Source organism: Eumetopias jubatus, unplaced genomic scaffold, assembly GCF_037043125.1.
Source record: "Eumetopias jubatus isolate StellerSeaLion01/CBP00866 unplaced genomic scaffold, mEumJub1_p1.0 scaffold_7, whole genome shotgun sequence".
In the NCBI taxonomy this organism is placed as follows: Eukaryota; Metazoa; Chordata; class Mammalia; order Carnivora; family Otariidae; genus Eumetopias; species Eumetopias jubatus.
The window spans coordinates 47,567,147-47,577,638 of NW_028274813.1; the positions used below are offsets into that span (position 1 = coordinate 47,567,147).

At 43.5% G+C, this 10,492-nt stretch overlaps 1 pseudogene; it reads left to right on the forward strand.

Annotated features, from left to right (window-relative positions):
• The first annotated feature begins 5,494 nt into the window (after nt 1-5,494).
• On the forward strand, nt 5,495-6,282 carry LOC114206880 (cleavage and polyadenylation specificity factor subunit 7-like; annotated as a pseudogene).
• The last annotated feature ends 4,210 nt before the right edge of the window (nt 6,283-10,492 follow it).

Sequence of the window (10,492 nt, forward strand, 5' to 3'; positions counted from 1 at the left end):
CTTGCACTCCTAAGAGAGAAGATAATGTGGACGAAATGAGATTCTGGAGGCTTTCAAATGAAGTGGTAAGGCTTGGGTCTACAGAAAGAGAATATTTCAGGGTCTGAGATGTAAATCAGGAAAGATTTTTTTCCTGATAAAGGTGGAAACAGAGACATCTGACGTACAGATTGAAAGTAAGTCAGATACAAACTCTAACAGATGATAATAATTCAGGCAAAGCAGGTCTTAGCAAATGGCAGTGCAAATAAGTGATGGAAGTTAGCATGGAGAACTAAGGCTCAGCGTGCAGACACACTGAAGTGCTTACATGAGAAAATGCGATTACTTTCAATTGCACTAGACCTAATTAGGTCCCCTTACTGCTTTTAATAACAGCTGCTCTGTATGAAATATACTGGTTCCGGCTGTTTGCTCACTCATATTGTGAGCTTTATCTGGCTTTGTTACCAGACCCTCAAGACCAGGTTCTTGAGTCTCAGTGAGACAAAGAAAGCAGATGGGGTTTATTAGAGATAGCTTATATACAAGGAGCCGATGAGAAAGAGGAGCGTCACTCCCTGAAGGGGTAGCTTGCAAGGCTTGTAAAGGCACTTTTCCAAAGGGTGAGGGGCTGTGGGTGGGGAAGCGTCCTTCAGTCCCATGATCATTATCTTGTGGCTGTTACTTTTTAGTGGACACAAGACAGTTACAGGATGCCTTTCTTTATGGTCGATGTTCTTTAGGGCTCCTGGAAAATAGAAATACTTGTGCAAGCAGGCTTTGAGTTGTTACTTCTTATTTTGCCCAGACAACCATTACTCCCTGGTGGCTGTTATCTGTCATTTGTTCTCTTTCCCAGGAGGTATTTGTCTCTAAGCCTATGGAGATTTTAACCCTTGCCTCAGACCAGCGACTTTACAGGAGTTAAGTCCCTCTTGCTTTCCCTATATTGTCTCAACTTTGCTATCAAGAACTTTCTATGGAGCTTGTAGGAAAAATATTGCCTCCCCCTAAATGGACTTGAGGTAAAGAGAGTGAAATGTACTACAATTTTGAGAATGCCAATAGGAATATTTGTAGGAAAATATTGCCTCCCCCTAAATGGACTTGAGGTAAAGAGAGTGAAATGTACTACATTTTTGAGAATGCCAATAGTACCAAGAATCAGCTAATGCTAAGCTAGGATATGTTTTCCAAAGGAGGAAATTTTAATAGGCTAACTGGTGCCCAGCGTATTATGCTACCCAGACATGAATTTTAGGAACTTGAGATTTTGGTGTAGAGGAGCCTTAGTTTGAGCTCCCCTAAAAGCAAAGTGTGAGATAAGAACTGGGGTGTGGTAGTTGAACTGGGAGGTGATTGCAGGAAGCAGGAGTGAGGCTGCTAAGACAGGGAGACAGAACAGGAGAAAGAATAACACATGGTGACTTTCTGAGCAAAAAAGAGGCCAAAACAGGGAGACTTTTTACTGCTGTGGACATCAGGGACTCAGTCCCACTACAAGACCCTCAAAGGAACCATGGAGAATGTGTCTCAGCATTATCCCACTGAAGGACAGGGAGGCTGGGGGATTCACTCCCTAACTTCTTCCTCGTTCCTTGAAGTCTGTCCCCTAAGGCATTAATTTCCCCCACACTTCTGGATCACATCTATGTGGACCAAAAAGACTTTGGAGGAAGTCCTAAAGCAGAAAGCAGAGCGATCCCCTGGTGCATGCCTGAGGTGAGACATGGGCCGTTTACAGGGACTGTCCACTGACCAGCTCCCATGTCCCATCCTGAGGTCTGAGGGGTGGAGAGCCATAGTCTCCAGCCTGTGGAGGACAGCCACCATTGACTCAGTGCGGCCACTGCCACTCTCATTAGTGTGTTCCTTCTTGTCTTAGTGAAGGGTCCCTCTTCCTGGGCAACGCAGTCATTGGTTAGGTTCTCTGGTGTCCTTCAGTAAACCAGTTTGAACATGCCCTTCTGCCTCTTCTCTCTGTACTTGGCCCAGGCAGTTGTGGCATTTCTGCCTCGTTTATCGTAAGCTCTTGTCATATCCAACCATCCAAGAACGCAGCTAGCAACCTATTAAGGGTCCTTAACCAGGAAGTTAAATCCTGCATCATGGGAAGGTGCTTCCAGGTCAATAAATGCTTCCCTATAGAACTTCATGTTCCACTCCCTCTACCCAGCTCCCTCAAGATCTACTCCCACACACATCTCTAGGTTCCTCCCAGGACATATTAGTAAGATCCTGCAGTTCTTCCAGAAGTGCGCTCTCTGCTTCCGCAGCAGGGACTGCTTGGGCTATGCCAAGAGCTGACCCTAATTATTCATCTGATGGCAATGGTGGAAGGTGTGGGTAGACCTGGAAAAGGATGAGCATCATCTGACTTCCTCCTCAGGTGAAGGCTTCATGTCATCTGTTGGCAAAGGGGGGCTGCTCTTCTCTAGCAAGTTGGAGGGGAATGTTTCTTCCCACTCCGAAGAATCTAGGGCTTCAGAATTCTCAGGTGCATCCACGAAATATGCCATCCCATGCCTCAACATCCTACACCTTCCTTATAAGTGCTCTGATCTCACCAAAATGAAACCTGTCAATGACGAGCAGTCTCCTTACTAGCACATCTGTCACCTACCAGTTGATAAGCAGCTCTCTAATGCTGCCATGAACACTTTCTGGGCTTCACAGCATGCCCTGAATTGATAGTTAGACCATTCTCTTTCTTCCAGGTTGTTAGAGCAGATAATAAAAGTCAGTCGACTCCACCATCCTCATACTTACCCTCATAAGTACTGTGGAAGTCAGTGCTTTCCCCTTCTACCTAAACCTCATGCCAGTCCTCTGCTGGTGAGATTCTTAGCATTTATGAGGATGAGCTCACCAGAGGTTCTCTCCATGCCACACACCACTGGCACGGGGGTCCTTGCTTTCATCTCACCAGTTTCAGTGTCCCATCCTGAGGGTGTGCCTTTTCTAGCACTTCCATTTCCAACTGTCTTGCCTTGGGTTCCCCTAAACCCACATACCAGTTGAGCCAACTTCCACAGCTTCTGAGAAAGCACTAAGAAAAGCAGAGAGACACCATGCGTACACTTGAGGTAGGATGTTGTCCATATGCGTGGAATTGTTCGTATGACTACTGAAATCAGGCAGGCCAGGAGTGTGGCTCAGGGCACTCCAGCTGTCTGCGATAAGACATTAGTGAACTAGAGGGAACTCAGGGGAACTGACAGACATTTTAGAGCCTTGGATAATCAACCCATTCCCCAAAACCATCAAATCAAGAATAGATTTAAAATTCATTAAAATAACTTCTTCAGTCAAAACCTGAGGTATGCCCATGATTTAAAGCTAAGACCCATGGAGAAAAGTGTTTTACTTTCCCAGGGACCAAAAACAAACAAACAAAAGCCCCCCAAAACACTGGAAAGTCATAGCTCAGACGTTTTAGAATAAACTACAAAGAGGGGACAGTGATCGTTCCATCTGAGTGGGATGAAAAAGAACAGGAAATGACTGGAAGATACCAGGCAACGCTTTACTTCTGAGGTACACTAGTAAAGTTGGGAAGCTAGGAGTCGATGTATTTAAGATTATTTTGAATACAGTTTTACCCAGAAGGCCCTGCCATTGGCAGAAGCACCTTTCGTGGTGTCATGCATGGGAAGTCCTGCACAGAGGGGCAAAACATTCATAGCATCTAAAGTCTATGAATCTAGAGTCTTATTCAAGGTAGGGAAGGCCTTGTTCTCTCACCCCCAGCAAACCTCAGGTGGGAGCAGCAGAAAGTTGTGTAAGAAAAGCAGCAACACCATCTGTCCAGGGAGCTGTCTACCTGGGACTCAATGTAGGAATGTTTGCTTTACACATAACTAGAAAAGAAATAACTTCCAGCTGGCTTCAGCTCTATGTTAGGATAGGAGACACATTAGAATTGGCTAATTGCTGTAACAAACCACCCCAAAGCTCAATGGCTTACACTCACACAAAAGGTTTAATTCTTGCTCATCTCATAATGCCATCAATTTGGCAGGGACTTAGGGGCCTCAGCTTCTTTCATATTGTGGCTCTTCTGTCCCCTGAGCCTTGGAGTCCTCCACTAGATCCTTTGCCTCCATCAAACCCGAGTGCAGAGGGAGAGAGAGAGAAGGATGAGGGAGGGTGGAGGACCACCTGGGAGGTGGAGACCTGGTGGCCTACATGACCTCTATCTGCATTCTTTCATCCAGAACTAGTCACATGGTCCCACCTAGACATGGGTCTGGGAAAAGTAGTGTTCCTGTGAGCCCAGGAGGGAAATGAAAGAGTCCGGTGAATACAGAGAAATGTCTCTGCCACAACTATATTCTATATATAATTGCACTAAATGATGTCCACCAGAGAAAAGATTATCACTGACATAATCCTAAAAACTCAATTCTTTACACATTTCTAATTTTGGTTAAGAAATCACTTAAACTGATGCTCTTATCATTTCTCCCTGATGGCTGAATAGATCTTATTTTCTGGCTTTCCTCCCTAAGCTCTGTCAATTTCTGCCCAAATGTCACTTCTCAGTGAGGCCTATCCTGAGCATCCCATTTAAAATTGCAACCCATCCATCTCATTTTATCACTCTAACTCTGCCCTATTTTTCCCCAAGGCATGTATCATGATCTCCCTTAATACATTATTTATTATATTTCTGTTTTATGGAATGCCTTCCCTCCTTGAAATTTAAGCTCTAATAGGGCAGGTGCTTTTGTCTGATTTGATCACTGAGGTATCCTAATGCCTACAACTGTTCCTGGCATATAGTAGGCATGATGAATGAACAAATGAACAGGGAGCCACAGGCATTCATCAAGAAGGAACCCAGAAACAGATCTGTATACCCACATTCATGGTAGCATTATTCACAATAGCCAAAATATGGAAACAACCCAAATGTCTATGGAGGGATGAATGGATAAACAAAATGTGGTATATATAATCAATGGAATATTATGCAGCCTTAAGAAGGAAGGAAAGGCTCCAGCAATCCCACTTCTGGGTGTATAGCCAAAAGAACCGAAAGCAGGGTCTTGAAGAAATATCTGCACAGGGGCGCCTGGGTGTCTCAGTTGTTAAGCGTCTGCCTTCGGCTCAGCTCATGATCCCAGGGTCCTGGGATGGAGCCCCGCATCGGGCTCCCTGCTCAGCAGGAAGCCTGCTTCTCCCTCTCCCCCTCCCCCTGCTTGTGTTCCCTCTCTCGCTGTGTCTCTCTCTGTCAAATAAGTAAATAAAATCTTAAAAAAAAAAAATACCTGCACAACCATGTGCATAGCAGTACCATTCACAGTAGCCAAGAGGTGAAAGCAATCCACATGTCCGTTGACTAATGAATGGATAAACACATGTGTATACATACAATGGGTTATTATTCGGCCTTAAAAAAAGAAGGAAATCCTTTTTCATGCTACCATGTGCATGAACCTTGAGAACATTATGCTAAGTGAAATCAGCCACTCTCTGGGCTCTCAATCTTCCTTTTAGAGCCATATCAGAAGGAATGAACTTGATTGATATATATGCTGACAAAGAGTTCAATCAGAACCTGGAGTTCAGCAATACAGATCAGATTGACCTGTATGATGATGTGTTGATAGCCACCTCACAGCCCTCAGATGACAGGAGCAGCAACATGGAGTCACCTCCTATTGTTTGCCAGGAGCCACCTCCAAGCCCAGCAACAAGACCCCTGCAATTCTGCATACCTACAGTGGCCTACGAAATAGGTGAACTATGTGGGCAACTTCTCCTGGTGAACCACAGACCAGCAGCAGATCCAGGTCATTCACTTGGTAGGAATCTACGATGTGATAGAGTTGAAATTTGCAGAGAATGGAGCAAATGGCCAATCTAAAGGGTATGCTGAGGCGGTAAAGGCTTCTGAAAACTCTGTTCACAAATTATTGGAACTCCTCCCAAGGAAAGTTCTTAATGGAGAAAAAGTGGACGTGAGGCCAACCACCTGGTAGAACCTGTCACAGTTTGAGGTATAGTCTCAGAAATGTGTATCTGAGTCTCAAGAAGGGGAATATCTCCATGGAACCACTCCTGAGATTCTAGTGCTTCTGCTGATGGATAGACCACACCCTTAGAACCTTGTATCCTCATCTGCCCGGGAGATAGTTCCCACATATACTGCCCCACTTCATTTGCCCTCCTTCAGCCCTTCACCTGGTGGATCTGCCCCCACCCCCAATTCCATCCCCACCACCTCCATCCTCAAGCTTTGGAGACCCTCCTTTTCCTCCAGATATCCACTATAAGCATCTCATGCCTTTTTAAAATGCAGAGACAACCAAGTAAGGTGATAGTTTAAGGAAAAAAAATATAGAATGTGAGAAAAACCATTTACCTGGGGAATTTTTTTCTCCCCATTTTTTGTTTTGTTTTTACTCAATTATACAATTTTTAGTTTTAATTCCTGACAGCAAACGAGAAAAAAGGGCCTTGTTCCCCATGTTCTCAATGATTTGTCTTTCTGATAAGTTGAAAACTGTGTAATAAATTTGATGATGCTGTCAATCTTTTATACTGCGTTGCATTTTTTTTTCCTTTTGCAACAAAATATTTGTAAATAATAAAATGGGGGGCGGAGCAAGATGGCGGAGGAGTAGGAGACCTGGATTTCGTCTGGTCTCAGGAATTCAGCTGGATAGGGATCAAACCATTCTGAACACCTACGAACTCAAGAGGAGATCAAAGAAAAGAACAGCAGCAACTCTCTGAACAGAAAAGCGACCACTTTCTGGAAGGTAGAACGTGCGGAGAAGTGAATCTGAGGCGATATTCGGGAGGATAGACGGCGGGGGAGGGGGGCCTCCATCAGCCACTACTGGCGAGTGCTACAGCCGCGGAGCACAAAATCGGGAACTTTTAGAAGTTGGCTCCGCTAAGGGACGTCGCTCCAGTGGCTAAGCGGGGGGTGGAACCCTCGTGGGACAGTGTGGTCTCAGGACCCTCGGGGTCACAGAAAGACTGGGGGTGCTGAGTGCTGCAGAGCTCCCAGGTATCAGAGCAGGGAAGCCAGCTGCAAAGACGGAGCCAAGGCGCGGGCTCTCAGCTCAGGGTTGCCATAAACTGTGATCCGCGGCACAGTCGGGCCTCTGCTCCTCCAGCAGGGACCCAACAAGCGGCAGAGCGGGGGAGACTCCCCTTCCTCCCCGAGGAGGAGTGGCGCGGGAGCGCACCTCAGGGATCTGCTGGGTTTGCAGACTCCACACCGAGTCAGGTGCCAGAGATAGAATCGCTCGGTCACAGGCCGGGTGAGCACGGAGTGTGGCCGGAGACCGGGGAGACGGGAGTGACTGACTGCTTTTCTCTGGGGGCGCACTGAGGAGTGGGGTCCCGAGTTCTCGGCTCCTCTGGGAGGAGATTGGGAGGCCACCATTTTCACTCTGGTCCTCCAAACCTACTGAGAGCTTGCAGGGAACAAAAGCTCCCGAGAGCAAACCCGAGCAGATTGCTTAGCCCAGACCTGGCAAAGGCGGGGCAATTCCGCCTCCGGCAAAGACATCTGGGAACCACGGCAACAGGCCCCTCCCCCAGAAGATCAGCACGAACGGCCAGCCAAGACCAAGTTTACCGATCAATGAGAACGGGAGAACTCCAGCGCTAGGAGAATACTGCACATAGAATTCATGGCTTTTTTTACCAGGATTCATTAGTCTTTCAAAGTTAACTTCTTTTAACTGTTTTTTTTTTAATTTTTCTTTTTCCCTTTTTCAACCAACATCTTATCAATCCCTTTTCTTAAAAAAAATCATTTTTATTTTTCATTTTTAGAGTCATATTCTATCCCTTCATAGTAGTTACCCTTATTTTTGGCATATGTATATAAGTTGTTTTCTCTTTAAAATTTTGGGATACAGTTTCTTCTAACAGATCAAAATATACCCTAAATCACTAGTGTATGCTTTGTTCTAGTCTCCTGCCTGATCACATTCTCTCCCTTCTTTTTTCTTTTTTTAAAAAATCTTCTTTCTTTTTTCAAACAACTTCTTATCAATTCCTTTTATAAAATCTTTTATAATTTTCATCTTTACAGTCATATTCCATCCCTTCATTGTATCAACCCTTATTTTGTACATATATAAGTCTTTCCTTCTTTAAAATTTTAGGAGGCACTTTCTTCTAACAGACCAAAATACACCCAAAATCTACTGTGTGGCACTGATCTATGCACTAGCCTGATCATATTTGACATATTCTGTTTTTTTTTTGTTTTGTTCTGTTTTTGTTTGTTTTTATCTTTTTCTTTTTTTTTCTCTCTTTCTTTTTTCTTTCTTTCCCTTTCTTTTCCCCCAGTTTCAGGTCTTTTCTGATTTGTTTAGAGTATATTTTCTGGGGACGTTGTTAAACTGTTAGCATTTTGTTCTCTCATTCAACTATTCTCCTCTGGACAAAATGACAAGATGAAAAAAATCACCTCAACAAAAAGAACAAGAGGTAGTACCATCTGCCAAGGACCTACTCAATACGGACATTAGTACAATGTTGGACCTAGAGTTCGGAATCATGATTTTAAAGATACTACCTGGGCTTGAAAAAAGCATGGAAGTTATTAGAGAAACCCTTCCTGGAGAAATAAAAGAACTAAAATCTAACCAAGTTGAAATCAAAAAGGCTATTAATGAGGTGGAATAAAAAATGGGGGCACTAACTGCTAGGATAAATGAGGCAGAAGAGAGAATCAGCGATATAGAAGACCAAATGATAGAAAATAAAGAAGCTGAGAAAAAGAGAGATAAACAACTACTGGATCACGAGGGCAGAATTTGAGAGATAAGCGAAACGATAAGACAAAACATCATTAGAATAATTGGGATCCCAGAAGAAGAAGAAAGAGAGAGAGGGGCAGAAGGTATATTGGAGCAAATAATAGCAGAGGACTTCCCTAATGTGGGGAAGGAAACAGGCATCAAAATCCAGGGGGCACAGAGAACCCCTCTCAAAATCAATAAAAATAGGTCAACACCCCGACATCTAATAGTAAAACTTACGAGTCTCAGAGACAAAGAGAAAATCCTGAAAGCAGCTCGGGAGAAGAGATATGTACCCTATAATGGTAGAAACATTAGATTGGCAACAGACCTATCCACAGAGACCTGGCAGGCCAGAAAGGACTGAGGTGATATCTTCAGAGCACTAAACGAGAAAAATATGCAGCCAAGAATACTATATCCAGCTAGGCTGTCATTGAAAATAGAAGGAGAGATAAAAAGCTTCCAGGACAAACAAAAACTAAAGGAATTTGCAAACACGAAACCAGCCCTCCAAGAAATATTGAAAGGGGTCCTCTAAGCAAAGAGAGAGCCTAAAAGCAGCATAAATCAAAAAGGAGCACAGACAATATACAGTAACAGTCACCTTACAGGCAATACAATGGCACTAAATTCATATCTTTCAATAGTTACCCTGAATGTAAATGGGCTAAATGCCCCAATCAAAAGACACAGGCTATCAGATTGGATTAAAAAACAAGACCCATCGATATGCTGTCTGCAAGAGACTCATTTTAGACCCAAAGACACCCCCAGATTGAAAGTGAGGGGGTGGAAAACCATTTACCATGCTAATGGACACCAAAAGAAAGCTGGGGTGGCAATCCTTATATCAGACAAATTAGATTTTAAACCAAAGACTGTAATAAGAGATGAGGAAGGACACTATATCCTACTTAAAGGGTCTATACAACAAGAAGATCTAACAAGTTTAAATATCTATGCCCCTAACATGGGAGCAGCCAATTATATAAGGCAATTAATAACAAAAGCAAAGAAACACATCGACAACAATACAATAATGGTGGGGGACTTTAACACCCCCCTCACTGAAATGGACAGATCATCTAAGCAAAAATCAACAAGGAAATAAAGACTCTAAATGACACACTGGACCAAATGGACTTCACAGACATATTCAGAACGTTCCATCCCAAAGCAACAGAATACACATTCTTCTCTAGTGCCCATGGAACATTCTCCAGAATAGATCACATCCTAGGTCACAAATTAGGTTTCAATTGATACCAAAAGATTGGGATTATTCCCTGCATATTTTCAGACCACAATGCTTTGAAACTAGAACTCAATCATAAGAGGAAAGTCAGAAAGAACTCAAATACATGGAGGCTAAAGAGCATCCTACTAAAGAATGAAAGGGTCAACCAGGAAATTAAAGAAGAATTAAAAAAAATTCATGGAAACCAATGAAAATGAAAACACAACTGTTCAAAATCTTTGGGATACAGCAAAGGCAGTCCTGAGAGGAAAGTATATAGCAATGCAAGCCTTTCTCAAGAAAACAAGAAAGGTCTCAAATACACAACCTAACCCTACACCTAAAGGAGCTGGAGAAAAAACAGCAAATAAAGCCTACACCCAGCAGGAGAAGAGAAATAAGAAAGATCAGAGCAGGAATCAATGAAATAGAAACCAAAAGAACAGTAGAACAGATCAACAAAATTAGGAGCTGGTTCTTTGAAAGAATTAAC